The sequence below is a fragment of the Cibotium barometz genome, chromosome 41 (assembly GCF_041138505.1).
Source record: "Cibotium barometz isolate CiBa-2024 chromosome 41, ASM4113850v1, whole genome shotgun sequence".
Classification (NCBI taxonomy): Eukaryota; Viridiplantae; Streptophyta; class Polypodiopsida; order Cyatheales; family Cibotiaceae; genus Cibotium; species Cibotium barometz.
In genome coordinates, this window is record NC_141086.1 from 24,277,229 (window position 1) to 24,296,612 (window position 19,384).

Below are 19,384 nucleotides of genomic sequence, written 5' to 3' on the forward strand. Positions count from 1 at the left end.
TCTCAATGTTCAATTTGGCATTAGAGCCTCTAGGGCTAGTTGAATGGTGTCTAGGATGTTTGATTATGGTCTAGATCTCATTAGTTTTTTTCTTGTGTTCTTTCACTGGGGTTAGGGGAGAGAGAGACAGAGAGAGAGCTTCTCATCACTCTCCTTTCACCAGTGGTGCATTTCTCCACATCTCTCCATCAAGGTTCTGCTGCAATTTCCCATTGGGGTGAGAAGAGGTAAGCTATTTGAGTGCTCTGTATGCTCAAAATGAATTGGGTGGCTAAATGTTTTGGCAAGAAATGGGCAAGATGTCGGTAGCATGGGGGAGTGCTATGGGCCACAGTGTGATTGATTACATACCAGACCACAAGAGCCTCTGGCCTCCATACTAGAGAAGTACCTAGAGAGAGGGCAGGATCCCTTCTGAGAGCTAGACACCCCCACCCCCGAGAGGTCTTGTGCTTCATTGGCCAACTGCAGATCCAAGACATACTCTAATGACATTGTGACACCCCACCATACACTGCAAAGTTGTAATGATGTCCACTCCCTCATGGAGAAGGATGGTACTATTATTTGATGAGGCACCCTCATACATTAGCCATACATAATGGCACCTTGTATACTAGCCACACGGCTACATGTATTATTTTCTACACCTGTTCATAATGCAAGAAAGCAACAAGTTCTTCATTTTCCATGGATCAACACTTTTTTTGATCTCACATACTTTTGAAGCCATCTCTCTCTCTCTCTCTCTCTCTCTCTCTCTCTCTCTCTCTCTCTCTCTCTATCTATCTCTCTCTACAATGTGGAATATTTTGTTAGGCTTGAAAGTATTTGGTCTCTTTAAGAGCTTTCTGTCCCACAATCTAGCTTGCAAATTCTCATGGGTCATATGTACCACTTTTGGTTATCTCCTGCCACCACCCCCCCGCCCCCCACTCCCCACCCACCCACCCACCCACACACACACACACACACACACACAGGTTAACAGATTGGGCTCTTAGTCGAAGGCTTGTTACTGTATACTTTCTCACAATAACATGCAGAACACATTTCTCGTTAGAAGAGAGCACCCTCCATGCGAACAAAGGACCATTTCGCAAGGCCACTCATGAGTCTGAAGTCCCCTTTGCCTGTCACCAAACAAGGCCTCGAGATAGATCTACAACCATAATAGGCTTTCATATATCGAGCCTTCATTGTCCATCAGTGTCTTCTCAGCATACCTCATAACTTCATCTATTTTTCATTTTCATTATGCTTCCTTCAGGTTCTAAGGATGCCTCATGCATCTCCCACCACACCTCACATATATTGTATATCATGGTCTCATGGACCTTACCGGCCCCCTAAAGCCATTTATAAACCATTCCCTTTCTGTGCATGTGTGTGCTTTTTCAATTCTACTACCTTCTAGCTCAGCTATAAAAGCAATGTAGACTTTATCTTGTAAAAAACAAGATAAACACACTTCCTATCAAAATATCTAGAGGGAAACAATTCAGTAACTATACCATTTAGTAACTATACCATTTATCAAGTAGCAAAAACCAAGTTCAAAGCTTGTTAAATATTCAAATCTTTGAAGTCAAACCAAAAACTTGGATTGATAAGAGCTTGAATCCATCCACATTTTAAACTGGCTTTTGGTATAAAACTAAATATTACTAAGCCTCATTCTCATCTATGATATCTTCTTCTAATGAGGAAGTAAGCTGCCTAGAATTAAAAAGCAGGTAGTTATTACAATCACAGTCTCGGCAATTTCTGAAAGCCTGGTCAATAAATCACTGTACAATTCGGTCAAGAATGGAGCTCAAACCAGTAATAAGTGGGACCTTGCCCAAGTGGCTATCACGTTACGATGCCCCGTGGGAGCATCAGTTCATATCCCAACACCTAAATAGTGCCACATCATGTGGCCAAAAAGAATCTACTGATGACTCTGTATAATCACGAGGTTGATCTAGTGTCTTGATATTTTACAGAATAATGTGATCCCTTTGTTTTATATGAAATACTGCAGCATCACCCCTCTCATGCCACCGCATCGCAAGGACATAGCTGTGTATAAATAATCACAAGGTTGATCTTGTGTCTTGATATTTTACAGAATAGTGTGATCCCTTTGTATTATATGAAAAACTGCAGCATCACACCTCTCGTGCCACCTTATTGCAAGCACATAGCCTGGAAAATTATATCCCGCATAAGTGCACAACATATTTGGAAGGCGAGATGCTGGCATGCCATTACTTGAGGGCATCCCTACTTCCCCCATGATTGCTCTCAAACCTTTCTGAGCAGATTTAGGAACTTCACATGGGTTATGGTCCCATGGTTTATTCTTGTCATATGCCCTTCTGGATTGGGATTAGCTAAGCCATGATTAACTTGGGAGTTCTATTGATGCCATACTTAATAGTCTCTTTAGTTTTGGCAGAGAAAAAAGTAAGTGTGGTACCACTGGGATGGCAATAGGAGGATCAAAACTGCCAGACATCTGTGTCAATGCAACCAAAACTGTCTGGCATCGATCTACCACACACAGCAGCAGTCTGTGTGTTTCCTGGGCAAGGACACGGATATAAAATGATTAGTTTGAAGTACCTGAAAAGCAAGCTGCTTGTAGGACGAGACTCACAAGGCCAGTATATCCACATACTTCACAAGTTGACAATTTTAATCTCAGGATGTTCCATCCTGATCAAAGTTGGGACTTACATGGCCATAGACCCAGTTCTTTTTTTTTTTGTGGTAAATTGTATAGACCCAGTTCTCATCTGGATGCAATCGTTCAGGTATTGCATCGGCATAAGAAATGATTCTTACAAGAACCCAATTGGCATTGCCATAAAGCTTCCAAACTGAAAATTCATGCAAACATGGACATGACTAAATGATCAGAGAGAAGCAAACCTTCATTTGAAAGAAAGTGTTTAAACAGTTTAGAAAGCACCTTTAGCAGCTCAACTTAGGAAGCCTTGGTTTGAGAGAGAACACGCAGAGAATCTAGAAAGCACAGCTTGTATTCAACTTAGGAAACCTTGGTTTAAGAGAAAAGGTGCATTCAATTTAAAAAACACATCTAGCAGTTCAACTTACAGACAGATTCAATGGAGCATGCTAAGCTTTCCAGAACTTAAATCTCTATGCTACACATGGCTGTGGTCACATGGTTTCTTCCCAGAGACTTCTGCCAGTATTGCCCTCCATGAACCACACAGATGGTACATGGTGCTCAGTATGATGGATGAGGCAATATTCTAGCTAGGGGGATCAAAAGCACAAGCAAGAGAAATAAGAGATAGGACAGATAAATAGCCAGAAACTAGTTAATACATCTTGAAAGAGTACTTCTCTACCATTGACACTCACAAACTTGGAATAGAAAATCAGACCCATAGCATGACCAGACAGTCACTCATTGGTATAAAGACACAGTTGGCAACACAAACATCAAAAGGTACATCGTTTTACCTGTTGAAGTGTGCAATCTCCAAGTATAAGAGCATGTGAACAAGGTTTGAAAAGGCTTAGGTTGAAAGAATACAAGATCAAGTAAACAAGTAATATGAGAGACCATGGGAACAAACTCTAAAAGTTTTTAGAGTTAATATTTTTGGCACAAATACTTTATTGTGAAAAGCGTGCTTTAAGATTTTGTGAGAATCGTCTAGCCTGGGCACCATTGGCGGCAGGCCCAGCACGTAGTTTTGGAGACTGGCAGGCCTTCTGCAGTCTCCCAGAGGAGATCTAGGTGGAGAGGCTGAGTCACTTCAGAGGGGGGCTGATTATGAGGGATGACATTCAGGAGGCACTCATAGAGGAGTGGTTCACGCCTCTCGAGCCAGTGGCCCCACGGTGGATGGGAGCCTTTACACAGTTGGAGATCCTGATTGCTGTCAGAGCTTGCACTGAGGATGGTAGATGCCTCTACTATGAGATCCAGCATGAGGGCAGACTTCAGAGAGTGGAGGTGGAGTCGCCTTTGGTTGCAGAGTGCATTTTTCAGTGGATACGGGTAGTGGCCGCCGCTTCTCGGAAGTGGCATATTGACCCAGACCCTGCAGATGTGGACTCTGATTGGCACATATGGGCTTACGCAGCACGCCCCTTGGCCCGTGTCCAATGGGACCCTGGCGAGTACGAGTGGCATGATCCTTATGCATCCCCCGAGGCCACAGAGATCACCTTTTTCTAGTATACTGTTCGGTTGGGGAGACATATTTTGACGGCGAGGAGATTGGTCTCTCCAGCTGCATTGGAGCATTGGCGGCTACAGGGACTCTCACAGGAGTTTCTGGAGGATTTTTGGACCAAGCTCTGGGCTAGTCGATAGGCACGCAAGATCTCGACTTTCCAGTGGCTGGTCGCCCACAGGGGCTCTGCAGTTGGCACCTGGCTTGTCTACAGCGGTCTTCCGGTGGCCTGCGGCCGATGCGGCCACCCTATGGAGACACAGAGACATTGCCTATGGGACTGTCCTCAGGCGCAGCAGATTTGGCTGCGGATGCTGCGCATTCTACTCCAGAGGGTATGTATACGTGGGGTGCCGCTGCTTGGTCGACTTCGTCAGGGCTTGCTATGGGCTATGAGACGGAGCTGGACAGCCAGGCCATCAGATTCATTAGGGGCCAGCCTCGCCTGGTTCCTTCACCGGATTTCTCGTCCGTCGGCTGGACATAGGAGAGGGATCTACGATGGGAGCTCCTCAACAGCCTCACCATATGGTTCACCTGGAGAGCCCGGTGTTTCAGGGCCTTTGAGGGGAGACTGGAGCCACCAACAGAGACTGTTCGAGGGATTTGGCAGGAGTTGATCCACACTTTGCGAGGACAGTATGACCGCATCTGGGGTGACTCGGATGAGGCGATCTTGCGGCGCCAGGCCTTCCACACCACTTGGCGCAGCGGCCCCTTCTATACCCTACACGCGGGTTCCCCCCGTTGGCACTACAGGCCACCTGTTTGGCTTTTCCCCCCTCCTATTGTATGATATAGCCCCTCAGTCTTTGTACTGATATTTGTATTTTTCTGCACCTAGGGAGAGTCTCCCTAGCTGCCTTGCTTAAATCTCTGCTTTGTTTTCTTATGAGCAGGAGAGGATCTTTTGTAGCCCTACGGGCGTTTTTATATAACTAATGAAAGGATCTTTTCTCGGAAAAAAAAAAAGATTTTGTGAGAAGAGTTCTTTGCTTTTATGAACATTCTATATAAAGGTCTTAGACCCAAGCATAATAATAAGTTCAAGTTTTTGGGCTTCAAGGTTTTGTCGGCGTTACCTATAGTACACAGGAAGGAAAAACCTGGTAGGGGGTGAGGCAGCCAAGCTTCCGACTAGACGGAAAGCCATGATACTATAAAGAGGGATACATTTCGCCTGCACATGAAGAGACCGACCACCAACCACGAAATACAAGAAGAGGGTATCAGGAAAGAGCTCTTGGATGATCAAGGCCATATCTTTTCTTCTTCCCGGGAAACAGATCCTTCTATTATTTAAAAAATAGCAGCTTGAGGGCTAGATGTACACATGCTCAGAACCCTCAAAGGAGGCAACATACAGACTGGGGAGGGGTGTTTCCCTCCATGGCTGGCCGCTCTCGGAGGGAAACTGCCTCATACAAGAGGAGGGGGGGGGGGGGGGCGGCGGCTTGAGACCTGTAATGCCAAGTAATATCGCTGGCCCGATCAGTGAGAAAGGGATCCGTGCCCATGTGCGCACTCTTGACCTCTATGCAAGTGATCTGACCCGCCCCACTGACCGCGGAGGGTATGAATGATGATGGTCCAAATGGAGTGGATGGACTCAGTTGGAGGGGTGAGAGTACCCTCGATGGACTCGCTGCAACGGGCCAGCAAATATGCCACACTCAGCTATGCTGCTGCTGCTGATCTCCCAATTCGGCTTGGTGCCTTGGAGACCAGGGCTCTGCCAGGCTGTCAGGGGTGGGAACTGTATCAATCCTGCCGTGAGAGCCGGAGGGCCTACCCACCTGTTGCCTCCTTGTAGAAAAACGCAAGGCTCAACTCAGTCACCTGCCCCCCAATCGATAGTACGCGGTGTGCAAGGATCCTCTGCCAAACCTGTTGCGCTTTGGGACAATCTCAAAGGCAGTGTCATTGCGACTCCGTGGGGTGGCTGCACCACACGCACTGTGCCAGCCTCGTTGGGCTCTTTGGGCTGAAGGGGTCCTGCCACTCCCACTCACCTGGATCCCACTCGACGCGGTCGGGTCTCCAACGCCATAGGCGCTAGGAACTATCCTGGGCCACCTTGGCTAGAGGAGGGTCTATGTGCCATTGATGATCATGAAAGCCAAGAATCCTCACCTGCTAAAGAGATCTACCACTGTAGTCCTTCGTGGGGGAGAGGGTCAACCGGGGTCTTGGGACCAGCTGAGAAAAGGAGTGCACCAGTTTCGGATCAGCCTCTGCACCTATCCGAGGCATGCCTAGGAGAATGTCCAGTAAGAGGTAATGTACCAAGAGCACCTACTTGGCCAGCAAGGGAGAGCTGGGAGGTGCTACAGTAAAGGAGCTTCTTAAATCCATTGAAAAGACTCAACTGATCTCCAAGCTGGGGTTGGTGAGGATCCAACCCAAAAACCACATGACTTGTGCAAGTTGCTCCTGACACCATGCAGAAGACCTCGATGGCCTGCGCGAATCTCTGATGATTCCCCTCCTCTTGTAAGATGTAGGCGGCAGTCTCATCTGCAAACTTGGAGTCTAGAAGCTCCTCTTGATGAAGACCCTGCCTGCGCTAGTCGCATCATTCCAAGCTTGTATGGTGACCTTGCGCTGCTTTCCTGCCATGTGTCAGTGCCACATCACCATTGCAACGTCATTAGTGCCACACCACTTAAAAAAAAAAAGCTTTTTCCAAAAATTTTAAAACTTTTTTTTTGGGGGGGTGTGCCTGTTGTGTTTTGCATATCAGCAACATGTATTTTGATGCTTTGGTGACACGCACCACCAATTGTTGCATGCCCGGTAGCCTTGTTGTACTGATCCACAGCCCTAAGCCTGATTAAGAACATTGATGCTCATTAAGAATGATTAAGATAGAGGAGAGAGTATTTAGTGTCAGGGTTTTCTTGTATTAATATGGTACAAAAAGGGGTTGACCCTTAGCCCTTCTACATATCTTCTACTAAAGCTAGATGAATGAATTGGTGAATGAATGAAAAATACCAATTTTGAAATCTGATTTATGCTTTTTATATATGTTTGGAGTGCTGGTCGGCCAGCATCCAGCTGTCGGCCCAATTTGCTGGACAAAAAACCCCTTTTTACTATATTTAAATGCTGCGCTTTTATAGTCTTGCTGTCGGCCAGTAGTTGGGTACTCAGCTGCCTGCATGCTAGGTCCTTTGCTGGCTGCCAACAGCTTGTCTACAGCCAGCTGACAGAGGCCCTTAACCTCCATGTGCTGATGATGACATTGATGCTGCTGAATCTGATGATGATGCTGATGGTCTTGATGCTGATGCTTGTATCTCTCATGCTGTCGTGGAGCTGTCGGCCTGTTTCCTACAGCGGATTGCTTCATGCACAAGTATATAAGAGTTGCTCCCTTATTCATTCCATCATATCATTCTGTGCCCTATTTACTGGCTCTTGTACTCTGTAACCTCAAGCTAATAAAGCTCAGTTCTTGCTTGCAATCTTTCTCTCTCTCATGTTCATTGCTTCCGCTTGTGCACATTCTTTCATGGTATCATTTGCCTAGGCTCTGGCTGCTGCACAATTTGTTCCTCTATGTTTTCTGCTTCCCTAGATTCTCCAGGCTGTAGATCCTTCAAAACAGTGGCTGCGTTTCTCTTTCTTAGCTGCGTTTTCTTCTACAGAGGCAAGTGGAGGAGTTCTAGCTGTAGATTCAGTAAGTGCATCAGACAAGTGGCACATCAGCTCCTCTCCCTCCAAGATCCCCTCCCTCTTCCGGTAGGAGGTTCCCGGTGGTGTGTTTTTGCATTTCTTTTGCTGCTGTCCAGCCTGCATCTTCAGAGGGGGCTATTAGTCCCTAGTTGGATCCTATGGAAAGGTGCTTGAGAGAGCACGTGGATCGCTTAGCTACAGAGGTTGTTTGAGACATAGCTTCTTTGAGGCAGACATGGGTCCCCCTTGCACGAACAAGGAGGACAAGCTCAGTGGTATAAACTATGATCACTGGAAGCTACAGATGAAGGTCTGGTTCACACACAAGGGTCTCTGGGAGATTGTTCAGGGCCACGAACGAAAGCCCGAATGCCCTACCAGCTCTAGGAAGTGGACTCAGGACCAGGAGGATGCCTTTCTCGCCGAACTTTTAGCTTGGGAGAATCAAGACTCAAAAGCTCACTCTGCACTTGTACGTGTCAGCATATGCAGCGGAAATGATAACCAAACTTGGGTTGACAAGAGCAAGTAGAATGCAGAAAATAGACAGCACAAGAAACACAGAGAAATGTGTGTGTAAACTCTTCTCTATACACAAGATCCCGCAAATAACTGAATGAGAAAGTGGTGGGGGGCATGGGGCCTATTTATATGCCCCATGCAAGCAGTCGGCCTGCTCTAGAGGCTCTCCACGACTGCATAAGGTGAAGGAGCTAAAGAAGCCCAGCTGAAACAGTTAGGGTTTCATGTGGGAGACACACACAGAGAAGAAGGGAGAGAGAGAGAGAGAGAGAGACATGTGGGGATAAGTCAACTCACAAAGTATGAGTGTGTGACTCCCCTATCACACATGTATATTTGCTCTAGTGCACATAGTGCACTTAGTACTTTTAATGTACTAAGTGTACTATGTACTATAAAACTTATGGGCTTGTACACACTATAAGGGTGGGCATAATGCTTTTACCCCAACAACCTCCCACTTAAAGGCAATGTGCCCTTAAGTGAAGGAAAAGAAAAAATCAGCATGTACATGATAATATACAAGGCCATATCAAGGCTGAAACTGGCCTCATCCAATGCCCATCAAGTGTCTGCAATGAGCAAACCGCTCTGGAGGCAAACTCTTTGTCAACAAATCAGCCGGGTTGTCATCCGTATGAATCTTGACAAGCTGAATCAGCTTGTCCTCTATCACCTCTCTGATGAAGTGATACTTCACATCCACATGCTTCGTCTTTGCATGAAAGACAGGGTTCTTTGCCAACTGGATGGCACTCTGACTGTCACAATGCAACAATGGAATATCCCCTGTATAACCCAAATCAACCACTAACCGAGATAGCCATAATGCCTCCTTGCAAGCCTCTGTGGCTGCAATATACTCGGCCTGTGTAGTAGATAAGGCAATGCACTTCTGCATCCTGGATATCCATGACACAGCACCTCCTGTGAATGTAAACACATAACCGGTAGTAGACTTCCGGTTATCTGGATGACCGGCATAATCCGAATCCGTGTAACCATGCACTAATGCATCCTGTTTGCCAAAGCAGATGCACATATCCTGTGTGCCCTTCAGGTATCTCATGACACCTTTCACTGCTTCCCAATGCTTCTTGCCAGGGTTGGCCATGTATCTAATAACCACTCCCACTGCAAATGCAATGTCCGGCCTGGTAGCAACCATGGCATACATGAGACTGCCACAAGCTGAAGCATACGGAATCTTGGCCATATCAGCCCTGTCACTATCCGACTGTGGGCTGTCCATAGCACTGAGTTTCACATATGGAGGCAAAGGAGTACTAGTCTTCTTCCCCCCCTCCATATTGAACCTCTGCAAAACTTTGCCAATGTATTCCTTCTGAGACAAATACAACACATGCTGATTTCTGTCCCGAAGTATCCGCATACCCAAAATGTGATTTGCATCACCCAAATCCTTATATCAAAGGTCTGATGCAGCCTCTTCTTCAAGGCATCCATCTCTTTACGAGATTTCCCGGCAATCAACATATCATCAACATACAAGATGAGGATCAATAGACTGCCATCCAAAGCTTTCTTGGTGTATAAGCAGTGATCTATGTCACTCCTCCTGAAATCCTGGGATTTCATGAATGTATCAAATTTATGATACCATTCCCTTGGTGCCTGTTTGAGCCCATAAAGACTCTTTTTCAGCTTGCATACAAGCTTCTCCTTTCCATTCACTGCATAACCCTCTGGCTATTGCATATATATCTCCTCATGGAGATCACCATGAAGAAAAGCAGTCTTCACATCCATCTGAATCAAATCCAGATCATCATGAGCAACCAAAGCTAATACAGTTCTAAGTGTGGTCATTTTGACCACTGGAGAGAAGATCTCATCAAAGTCCACACCATATTCCTGCTTGAAGCCCTTAGCCACTAACCTGGCTTTGTATCTTGGCTTTGCATCAGGTGCAACTTTGAGCCTGTAAACCCACTTGCATGGCAAAACCTTCTAGCCTGTAGGCAAATGCACCAACTCCCATGTTCCATTTTTTGTGCAGAGAATCCATCTCTGACTTCATAGCACGCTCCCAAAGAGCCTTGTCTGCCCTCTGTAAAGCCTCCTTATAACAAGAGGGCTCCCCACAGTCAGTGAGCATCAAGTAGTCAACCCCTGGAACAAACCTGTCAGGGGGTGTGGAAGGTCTTGTGGACCTCCGTACCCAATGATCATCATTTGCAGGTTGCTGTCCAGCCTGCATATCACCTATTGGTGGCTCCTGTTCCATGCCATAAGGTTGAAAGATCATGCTCGGTATCTCCTCTAACTGTGGGATATCCATAGGGATATCTTCTGCCATCTCTGGCTGTCCATTTGGACCATTTTCAGCACCATTTAAGGGCTGGTTTTGTTGCTGTAATGGCTGATTTACAGCCCTTGGTTGTTGTCCATGATGTCCATCATCATCAAAGATGACTCTGCCAGGCTCCTGTTGCCTTGCAGGCTCCTTATACATGCATGTTTCATCAAAAATGACATCATTGCTGCGTATAATCTTTCTTTTCACTGGATCCCAAAGTCTATACCCCATTTCACCTCTGTCACCATATCCTAGGAATATGCATTTGTGAGACTTAGGATCAAGTTTGGTGCGTATTTCCCTGCGTATGTGCACGTACGCAACGCAACCAAACACTCTCAAGTGCTTGTAGGATGGAGGCTTCCCTGTCCATACTTCCTCTGGCACTTTCCCACCAAGCCTCGTGTTAGGTGACCTGTTTATAATATGAACGGCTGTCATAACAGCTTCAGCCCAAAAACCATGAGGTAACGCAGCATGTGACAACATAGAACGGACCTTCTCCTGAATGGTCCTGTTCATCCTCTTTGCTGTCCCGTTTTGTGGAGGATCATAAGGAGCAGAGAGCTCCCTCTTGATGCCTTCAGCATCACAAAAGTCCTGAAACTGTTTGGACATATACTCTCTACCATTGTCGGAACGCAAAGCTTTCAGTGTTTTGCCAGTTTGATTCTCAACATGAGCAACAAACTTCTCAAACACTGAGAATGTATCACTCTTCAAACGAAGAGGATAAACCCACACCTTGCGTGTGGCATCATCAATAAAAGACACAAAATATTTTGCCCCTCCCAAAGAAAGCTGAGGCATCTCACATACATCTGTATGCACAAGCTCTAACTGAGCATCTTTCTGTCCAAGAGCTTTCTTGTGGGGGCACTGGAGTTGCCTGCCATATATACAATGCTCACAAAACTGAAAACTTGAGAACTTTAGAGAAGGCAAGTAACCAAAACGAGACAATTGCTCCATTCCTTTGACACTCATGTGTCCCAACCGGCTATGCCACATAGAGATTTCCGGCAGCTCGGTTGCATTTACATTAGCATGGTGACAAACACCAGCATGCATGAAGTAAAGAGTGTCCACCTTAGAGCCTCTGGCAACAACCAGTGAGCCCTTACTAATCTTCCACTTTCCACTATCAAATGTGGTAACATAACCAGCATCATCAAGCTGTCCAGTAGAAAGCAGGTTCTTCTTGATCTCAGGCACATCATGGAGCATAAGCTGTGAGCCATCTGAAAACACAAGCCTCACATCACCTCTGCCAAGAATCTGGCATGCATGGTTGTCGCCCAAATAAACTACTCCTTCATTGCCAGCAGTATACCTGACAAACAAGTCTTTGCAACCTGTGACATGAAAGGAGGCATCTGAATCAATGATCCATGAGTGCATACCATGACCATCTCCTGCATGGAGTGAATGGGCATCAAGTGAAGACATGAATAGGACTTCATCCTGACTGTCACCTGCATGTGACACATTGACTTCTTCAATCTTGACTCCACTTTTGCCCTTTGGCTTTGCATCTTTGGCTTCATCTTTGTCTTTGTCTTTGCCTTTGCCCTTTTCCTTTTGATCATTCTTCCATTTGTAGCGTTGCTTTTTGAAATGTCCCTTCTTGCCACAATAATGGCATTCCAAGTTCTTTTTGGAGCGGGACTTGCTCCTTCCCCGTTCTTGGCTTTTACCCCTTTGCTGGGATCTCCCACGTGCATTCATTGCATTGGACTTTCCAACAGAGTTGTTCTTCCTGTTCATCTCCTCATAAAGGAGAGCACATCCCACATCTGCATATGACAGCATAGCATTTGAATTGCTAGCGGCTGTCCTGAATGTGTCCCAACTCTCTGGTAAAGTGCATAAGAGAAAGGTGGCTTTGAACTCATCGTCCATTGCCAACTTTTGATTGATGACCTGGTTGACAACACCATTAAACTCATTTAGATGGGCTATCATAGACGCCCCTTCCTTCATTTGAAGACCTATGAGTTTCTTCAACCAATACACTTTGCTTGAGGCACTTTGCTGGGCATACAAGTCCTGCAATCTTTGCCACATTCCCCAAGGTGTCTTCTCTTCACGTATGCTGAAAAGTAAAGAGTCTGACACAGACAACATGATGGTGGATCTTGCCAGCTCATCCATATCTTCCCATTCTTCAGCAGTAAGAGAAGCGGGCATTACACCCCTTTCTTTGATGGGCTTGTGCTGCTTCTTCTGGAGCAACACATTATAGCACTGGGTTTGCCAAATGTCATAATTATGTGAGCCTTCAAGCTTCTTGATGTGAAGCAATGAAGAGCTCTCACCTGTGGTTGCCATAGCAATATGCAACCTTTGACACAGTCAATGCCTGACTCCCTGCAAGATGTGCAAACACTGCACCAAAGCACACAAAATGCTCACAGTTGTTCTCCCAAAGTTTATCTCCCACTGCGGAAGCACGAATGCAACTCTCCTCCCACTGAATGTGATAAAATCACCAAAATCTGGTTGCTGCAGATTTATGACAGCACCTTAGATGTGCTATGTTCCCCTTCCAAAATACTGTACAATAGTACTAAGTGCTCACCAATGATGTACCAAATCTGTACCGGCAAGTACAGCAGCTGAAAATGAGCCTTTTCCTCACTCAAATCAATGTACAGCTATGCCAAAACTTGTACAAAGTTGTACCAAATCTGTACCAGCAAGTACAGTAGCAATAAATGCTCTCCTGGCTGTCCAAATGAGTGAAAAATCAGACCTTGACAGTCCCCACCACTGCATACAACAGTCCCGGACAAAAATTGGGCAAAAGCCCCTTGACTGCAAGTGGATTACTAAGGGTTCAAGGCATAAAAGTCTTCCCTGTTGCTTTGCCAAGCTCAACAAGCACAAAATCTTGAAAAGCCCCTTGATTCAAGATCAATTTCTGATCATGAATGGTACATTAATGCACATGAAGGCATCCAGAGTCTTCACAATGCTTCCCCCTGGCCACATATACATCCAATACATAAAAGCCCCTTGATTTACTGGCACATTGAGTGCTTGACAGGCATCAACACATTGCCCAAAGCATCAAATGCCAGTGCCTGCATGCAAATCAACCCAATTGGCACAAAAGCCCTTTGATTTGCACTCCAATTTCCTGCAATTTAGCCCCGAATGTGAGATTGCTCACATCATACAGCATGTATGAATGCCCAATGGCACAATTACATCAAAAGCCCCAAATGTTAACACCCAATTTCCTGCCAATTGACCCGGAATGTGACCAATGTCACCCAATGTTGCCAATTGTGCTCAAATCTGAGCCATTAGGACCTGTACCTGCTCAATTGATGATAATGGACATGCAAATCCCAAAATTGAAGCAAATACCTCTGAAATTTCTGATTTCTTGCGATTTGCAGACTGAATTTCTTGATTTCTGTTGCAGGAAGGGGGGCGTCGTATTTGCTGACTCGTGTGCTGATGCTGCTGCTGCTGTGCAGGTACGGATGCTGCTGTGTGCTGTACGGCTGTTGAAGGGAGCTGCTGCTGGACTTGGTGCTGCGAGCTGAGAGCTGCTGCTGTGCAGGCTGGGAGCTGGCTGCGCTATGATGCTGCTGCTGCGCTGTGGTGCGCCTGGCTGAGCAGCAGCTGTTGGCTGCCTGGTTGGGCAGCAGCTGAGCAGCCCACGCTGTGGTTGGGCACGCCTGGCTCAGCTGCGTGGTCTGTTGGCTGCCTACGCTGGGCAGCCAGGGCAGTACGACCAGCAATAGACAGGGCTCTTCGACCAGCTAAGTAAGACCAGCAGGCGCACAATAGACAGTGCGACCAACAGCAGGGTGATCACGTGCAGATGGTACGGCCAGTAGGAAGCGACCAGTAGAGTAATCAACAGGGGACTGTGAGAAGAGGGAGGTGATCAAGCTCTGATACCAATTAAAGGAGCTAAAGAAGTTCAACTGAAACAGTTAGGGTTTCATCTGGGAGACACACACAGAGAAGAAGGGAGAGAGAGAGAGAGAGAGAGAGAGAGAGAGAGAGAGAGAGAGAGAGAGAGAGAGACATGTGGGGATAAGTCAACTCACAAAGTATGAGTGTGTGACTCCCCTATCACACATGTATATTTGCTCTAGTGCACTTAGTACTTTTAATGTACTAAGTGTACTATGTACTATAAAACTTATGGGCTTGTACACACTATAAGGGTGGGCATAATGCCTTTACCCAACATAAGGCAGTCGGCCAACAGTTAAATGCCTCCACGACTGAATAAAGCAGTCGGCCAGCAGAGGAAACTCCACGACTGCTGTTTGGGCAGTCGGCCAGCCACACGACTGCTGAATGGGCAGTCGGCCAGCCACACGAGACTTCTGCCAACATCTGGCATCCCTCCACACCACGGAAAAATGGGGAAAAAATACGGGGAGTGAGGAAAAATGATAAAACACCTCATAAGGGCGGGCACACCCACAACAAAGGCCCTGGTGTATAAAAATAGACAGGAGATGACTTCTAACACCCCCTCTCAGCTCCTGGCTGTGAAACCAACCCAAGGGAGCTGTAGTGCCGCCTGAGCGTAGCCTGAGGTAGAGACTTCGTGAAGAGGTCCGCCGCATTGTCCTCCGTCGAATAATAAAGTAGCAAGATGTCACCAGCCAAGATCTTCTCACGTACAAAGTGATACTGTATCTCTATGTGCTTGGCCCGGGCATGGAAGACCGGGTTCCGAGCAATAGCTATACAACTCTGGTTATCGCAATAGATGACTGTGGGCTCCTTCTGTGGAAACCCAATCTCGCCTAGCAGCCTCCGCAACCACACAACCTCACAAGCAGCACCACAAGCAACCCCCTCTGTCGAAGAAAGGGCAATAGTTGGCTGCCTCTTGCTGCTCCAAGAAACTGCTCCTGAGCCGAGGGTAAAACTGTATCTTGAAGTAGATCTCCTCGTGTCTGGATCTCCTCCCTAATCTGAGTCACTCCAACCTTGGAGCCTGACTCCATCCCCTCCTGTGTAAAAGAGTCCTAGATCCTTCGTACTCTGCAGATACCGCAAGATCCGCAATCCTGCGTCCCAATGAGACTTCAATGGCGTCTGCATAAAAGAGCTCAACAGTCCCACGGAGAAGCTCAAGTCCAATCTGGTGTTCAGCAACCAGATCAATGAACGAACCAACTTCCGGTACTTCGAGGCATCAACTGGCTCACAAGGATCAGTAACGGTTAACTTTGTGTTCGGGTCCATCGGCGAAGTAATAGGTTTGCAGTTCTCCATCCCAAAGGCCTCAAGCAACTCATGAACATACCGCTGCTGAGAGACAAAAAACCCCCTCTGGGTCTGCCAGATCTCCAATCCCAAAAAGAAGTGGAGTAAGCCTAAGTCGGTCATCTCAAACTCCTTTGACAAGGCAGCCTTCGTCACTCCAATGAGCTCCACATGACCGCCAGTGAGAATGAGATCATCCACATAAAGGATAATAATCGTGACCACGCCGCGTTCCCGAAAGAGATACAGGTTCGGATCTGCAATCGATATCTGAAATCCAGTCCGAACAAAGAAGGAATCAATCTTCTGATTCCAAGCCCTGGGAGCCTGCTTAAGACCATACAAGGCCTTACGTAACCTGTAAACCATCCCTTCAGATCCTGGAACAATAAAGCCTGGAGGCTGCTCAACATACACCTCCTCCTGCAGGTCACCATTAAGGAACGCAGATTTTACATCCATTTGATACACGGGCCACCTCTGAGAAGAAGCAAGGGCAAGAATGGTCCGAATCGTGGACATCGCAAAGGTATCCTCGTAGTCGATGCCTGGCCGTTGAGCATAACCTTTAGCCACAAGTTTGGCTTTGTGTTTGTCCACCGACCCATCAGACGCATATTTGGTCTTAAAGACCCATTTGACACCAATGACTGACCGCTTCGACGGCCTCGGTACCAACTCCCAAGTGTTGTTCTTCTCAATGGCATCAAGTTCCACCTGCATGGCTTTTCCTCCAAGTATCCTGAGAAAGGGCTTCCTTTACGGAAGTGGGCTCTTTGGCCCGCATAATACGAGACATCAAAGCATAGTTCACCTGAAGAAGCTCCGCTGTAGTGCTTTTATCTCGGACTCTGTGTGATCGTCGAGGGCCGTCCTCTGTGGTCCACTCGGAGGGTAACTCCGTGACACCTGACTCCCGAAGGGTGTCTAACAACCACCTAGGTACTCGAACAGATCGTGGAGCCTCCTGTGGTCGCGGGGGCTCTACTCCAGTTGCAGGCTCAACCTCCTGTAGTGACTGAGGTTGATCAACTGGAATGATGGTCTGGGAATCATCATCAGACTCCTCTCGATCTCCAAGAAGTGGCGGATCCTCGACAGTGGATACTGGAACATGCTCGTCAAAGACCACATCCCGGCTAACAACAATCTCGTTCTTGTCTGGATCATACAATCTGTATCCCTTGGAAAGAGAATTATACCCCACAATCGAGGAAGAATGCAATTCATTTCCTCACATGATGCTTCTGGGACTGGAAAAACTGCAGATCAGCTTGTGGAAGAGTGGGCCGAAGGTATTGAGAAAGTTGGACCAGAGAATGTTATTCAGTTCTTAGCTGATGGTGAGGCAACAAATAGAGCAGCTGGTCTTAAGCTTGAAGACAGGTATCCGCATATCACATTTAGTCCATGCTTTGCTCATTGTTTGAGCAACTTATTGAAGGATGTTGGCAGCTTGCCATGGGTTGATCCACACATTTAAAAAGGCAAGGAGATAATAAGCTTCATTCAAAACCATCAGTTTATTTTGAATGAATTCCGCAAGAGATCGGCCAAAAAGGATTTGGTTATAACTTTCTCATGATGAAGAGGTTATCCAAAGTGCAATTGCCTTTGAAGCAGTTGGTTGTATGCAATGAGTGGATGGGATGGGCACTTTCTCGGTCAAGAGCCGGCATAGAGGTTGCAAGAACCATACAAGACTTCACATTTTGGGATGAAGTCAATACTATCAATGCTATGATGAAGCCGATCATGCGCTTGATGCGGATTGCAGGTGGACGGGAGCCATGCATTGGCAAGGTTTATGAGAGGGCTGACCGAATGATCGAGAAAATAGGGGAAATGGGCTTGTCTGATGAGAAATATGCAGAGGTTCGAGAATTATGTGAAGCACGATGGAATGGTTATCATTCTCCTATGCATGCTGCTGCGTATGTCTTGGATCCCGAGTTCCAAGGATGTGGACAAGAGGCCGATGATGAGGTGATGGATGGTTGGGAGACAGTGCTTTCTAGGCAGGTTCGTGATGCAGATAAACGAAGGTTGGTGAAAGACCAACTTGGATTTTATCGCAGCAAGTTGGGAAGGTTTGGATCGGCTGATGCAAAAGAGAGATGTTGGGGTAAAGGCATTATGCCCACCCTTATAGTGTGTACAAGCCCATAAGTTATAGTACATAGTACACTTAGTACTTTTAATGTACTAAGTTGGGAAGGTTTGGATCAGCTGATGCACAGAGAGATGTTGGGGTAAAGGCATTATGCCCACCCTTATAGTGTGTACAAGCCCATAAGTTATAGTACATAGTACACTTAGTACTTTTAATGTACTAAGTGCACTGTGTGTACTAGTGCAATATACATGTGTGATAGGGGAGTCACACTCACTTGATGAGTTGACTTATCCCCACAACTCTCTCTCTCTCTCTCTCCCTTCTTCTCTGTGTATGTCTCCCACATGAAAACCTAACCCTAATTCTCCCATTCAACTGGTATCAGAGCCCTGGTTTTAGGGTTTTGTTCTCAAGTGCTGCATCGCTGGAAATCAACTGTAGAAGAGCTGCGTGTGGTGCCGCCTGTTTGTGCTCCCTGCGTGTGCTGTATGGACTTGTTTGCTGCGTGTGTTGAACAAGTCGTAGGCAGGTGGGCCTTAAGCAGGTAGGCGAAGGCTTGCTACCCTCAAGGAAGCGTAATAGCACGACTCTCTACGCTGGTGGAGCTTCGCTCGAGCTTCTGGTGAAAAGCGAACGCCTTTAGGTGGACTCCGTGGGGAAGCGTAGAGCGCTACTAGGCGGAGGCGGCGAAGGCGAGCTCGAGCGACTGGGTGGCGTTGAGGCGTTTGGTCGCTAGTCGGCTGGCTACTAGGCGAAGGCAGGCGGGTGTCCATCGAACACGCCCACGAGCAAGTACCCGTAGCGCGAAGGGGAGGCAGGCGAGCGAGGAGTAGCCGCAGCGTCAACAGCGTTGTGGTGCGTGTACCAGTGTGCCGTGCAGCCGTTGAGTCAGCGTCCGCTTTGCCCTTTTGGCCACCGTTGCAAGCAATCGAGGGCGACACAGCTCCCACAGTTGGGGCATCGGGGATCTCTTCTCGACAGCCTGTCCCGTGTAATCATTGGTACGTCTGCACGTTTACTGCCCTTCAATCTTGCTCCCGCCACGTCAACAACCAGCAGCACCAAACTCTTTGGTGCAGCCTGCAAAGCCCATCAGCAAATCTCACCTCATTTCTGCAGTAGCATCAGCACGACCCCCCTTTCCTGCAAAACAAATTTCAGAGGTACATGCTTCAATTTTTTTTTGGGATTTGCAATTGAGCAGGTACAATTATCAATTGAGCAGGTACAGGTGCCAAATTGCTCAATTTTTGAGCAAAATTGGCAAAATTGGGTGACATTGGTCACAATCAG

At 46.9% G+C, this 19,384-nt stretch overlaps 1 protein-coding gene and 1 pseudogene across 7 annotated transcripts in view; one reads left to right on the plus strand and one right to left on the minus strand.

Moving 5' to 3' along the window:
• Nucleotides 1-1,541: 1,541 nt before the first annotated feature.
• LOC147614800 (uncharacterized) overlaps nucleotides 1,542-19,384 on the minus strand; it is a 55,772-nt gene continuing 37,929 nt past the window's right edge. For 2 of the 7 annotated variants that reach the window (XM_086780157.1, XM_086780151.1), the window contains exons 5-6: nucleotides 2,725-2,867; nucleotides 1,542-2,569 (exon numbers count right to left, since the gene is read on the minus strand). The gene's annotated coding sequence lies outside the window, so the exon portion shown is untranslated. Of the gene's footprint in view, nucleotides 2,570-2,724; nucleotides 2,868-2,959; nucleotides 3,047-19,384 lie in introns of all 7 variants that reach the window. The other 5 variants (XM_086780153.1, XM_086780154.1, XM_086780152.1 and 2 more) reach the window with 5 other exon arrangements.
• LOC147614801 (uncharacterized) lies at nucleotides 2,386-4,521 on the plus strand (annotated as a pseudogene).